The sequence below is a fragment of the Chionomys nivalis genome, chromosome 21 (assembly GCF_950005125.1).
Source record: "Chionomys nivalis chromosome 21, mChiNiv1.1, whole genome shotgun sequence".
Taxonomy (NCBI): domain Eukaryota; kingdom Metazoa; phylum Chordata; class Mammalia; order Rodentia; family Cricetidae; genus Chionomys; species Chionomys nivalis.
This window is the reverse complement of record NC_080106.1, coordinates 6,082,501-6,085,000: the sequence shown is the minus strand read 5'-3', so window position 1 is coordinate 6,085,000 and position 2,500 is coordinate 6,082,501. Positions and strand designations below refer to the sequence as shown.

Here is a 2,500-nt window from a genome sequence, read left to right as displayed (position 1 = left end):
CAGGAGGCAACCAACTGTTGATATCTGGCATCCCATCCCACCGGGGACAAGCCCACCAGCCGAGCGAGCCCTAGAGGGCACCCGTGCGTGGGAGCTGCCCCTCGTGCACGCGCGCATGCCCCTAGGCACTCGGGCCGGCGCACAAGCATACACACACACTCGAAACACACTCAAGCACGCGTGTAAGCACGCACGCGATCGGAGCCTACAGATAGACACGCAAGCACGTGGACACCCAGACGTACATCCACACGGGCACGCACGCACGCACAGCACACACAATCATGCAAGAATGCACACACTCCCGAGCAGAGACAAAAGCAGGCAAAACCCCAGACACGCATACGCACGCACAAGCATGCACGCACAACACACACACACAAACACAAAGGAGCCTAATGAGACCTACACGAAGACACGTGCACCCACATGGGGCTTCTCACATAAGCACGCACATTGCACATTACACACAGGCAAGCAGGCACACAGGCACGCAGGTGGGCGCACACCCCATCCCCGGGAGTGGGTGGGTGGAGCCTGCTTGCTCTTAGACCGCGTCCACCGCGTGCATTGCGTGGAGGGGGCGTGGCGATCTCTTCCTGAATGCATACACAGTGTTGTGCTGTGCGGGGCTGCTATGCCAGGCGCCCCTCGCCCCTCGTCCCTCGTCCTTCGCCCCTCGCTCCGGCTCCCGAGGGCCTGCCAGTGCCCGTCCAGCTCCCACCCGTGACACCCACCCCACGCAGCGAGTGAGTCTTCACTTCCTTCAGTGGTCCTGGCATTCCTTCCCCACTCGGGTGTTTCCCCTCGTGGGTGGGTTTCCTGCGTGCCTGAGGGCTCTGAGCGGTGGGTGGATTTGGAACCTTGTGAGAGGTGCGCCCTCTTTCCGGGGTGCGGATTGTCCTGGTGGTGTCCTGGTCCGGGCTGGCCATCGGCCCGCGGTCGCGAAGGCCAAAAGGGGCCAAAGAGGAGAAGGAAAAAACAAAAAAAAGCCTACAGCACCCGGTATTCCCAGGCGGTCTCCCATCCAAGTACTAACCAGGCCCGACCCTGCTTAGCTTCCGAGATCAGACGAGATCGGGCGCGTTCAGGGTGGTATGGCCGTAGACGGAGGTGTGTTGTCGCTGTCGTGCCCCAAGAGCCGGCTGCTGCAACGCTGGCCTGCGCTCCTGCACGCCCGCCCGCCCCCACGCCCTCCTTAGTCCCCGTCCGAGGCCGAGTCCGAGGCCGACGGGGTAGGGGTGATGGTGGGGCTGGGGTCGGGCTGGGGTGGGGTGGGGTGGCGTTGGGTGGCATGAGGGGCTGGCCCAGGATCGCACTTGAACAGGGTTCAAGGCTAGCCTGAGCCGCAGGCCAGCCACTCAAGACAGCCTCTACCGTGCGAGTGAGTCTTAACTTCCTTCAGTGGTCCTGGTATTCCTTCCCCACTCGGGTGTTTTCCCTCGTGGGTGGGTTTCCTGCGTGCCTGAGGGCTCTGAGCGGTGGGTGGATTTGGAACCTTGTGAGAGGTGCGCCCTCTTTCCGGGGTGCGGATTGTCCTGGTGGTGTCCTGGTCCGGGCTGGCCATCGGCCCGCGGTCGCGAAGGCCAAAAGGGGCCAAAAGAGGAGAAGGAAAAAAAAAAAAAGCCTACAGCACCCGGTATTCCCAGGCGGTCTCCCATCCAAGTACTAACCAGGCCCGACCCTGCTTAGCTTCCGAGATCAGACGAGATCGGGCGCGTTCAGGGTGGTATGGCCGTAGACGGAGGTGTGTTGTCGCTGTCGTGCCCCAAGAGCCGGCTGCTGCAACGCTGGCCTGCGCTCCTGCACGCCAGCCCGCACCCACGCCCCCACGCCCCCACGCCCCCACGCACCTTCGCCCTCCGGAGTCCGAGTCCGGAAGGAAGGAAGGAAGAAAGGAAGGACGGACGGACGGACGCACGGACGGACGAGCCCCTCCAAGCCGCCCGCCAGCCAGCCTGCCAGCTAGGCCCTCCTCAGCCCTCTGCCCCGGCTCGGAGCCGGGCTCCAGGGCCAGCAGCAGTCGCCAGCCAGCCCTACCCACCGACCTTGTCTCCCTCGTCTCCCGTTCCTCATCATCGGGCACCCTCACCGCGCCCCAACCGTGCCCCTGGCAGGTTTGTTGGCCCGCAAGCTGGCTCCTCCCTTGCCCGCCCTCGGCCTCCCTCGGTGGGGTATCCACGGGTGTCGGCTTTGACAGGGCCTCAGGGACTTCCAGGGCACGGGTCGGCTTTGGACCCCGACTCTCCCTCCACCTGGGGACTGTTGCCAGGTAGAGAGCCAGCTCCTGGCCTCTGTCGTCCCGCGGGCCACTTGTGTCCCCTCTGGTGGAGGCGTGGCGGTTGGGTCCGGGGACATGGGCGGCGCCCGGGAAGGGGTGATGGTGGGGATGGGGTGGGACTGGGATGGGGTGGCATGAGGAGTTCGCCGGGGAGGTGCCCAGATAGGCTCAGGCAAAGCGGTCGGATCGCTTGGGGCATCCTTCCAGACACTGTCTTGC

General features: G+C 64.6%; 2 non-coding genes across 2 annotated transcripts; both read right to left on the bottom strand.

The window, feature by feature from the left end:
• Nucleotides 1-990: 990 nt before the first annotated feature.
• Nucleotides 991-1,109, bottom strand: LOC130864071 (5S ribosomal RNA). The gene has a single exon (XR_009055779.1). It is a non-coding gene; the product is annotated as a 5S ribosomal RNA (ribosomal RNA).
• Nucleotides 1,110-1,624: 515 nt separating this feature from the next.
• Nucleotides 1,625-1,743, bottom strand: LOC130864070 (5S ribosomal RNA). Its single transcript, XR_009055778.1, has one exon. It is a non-coding gene; the product is annotated as a 5S ribosomal RNA (ribosomal RNA).
• Nucleotides 1,744-2,500: the final 757 nt, after the last annotated feature.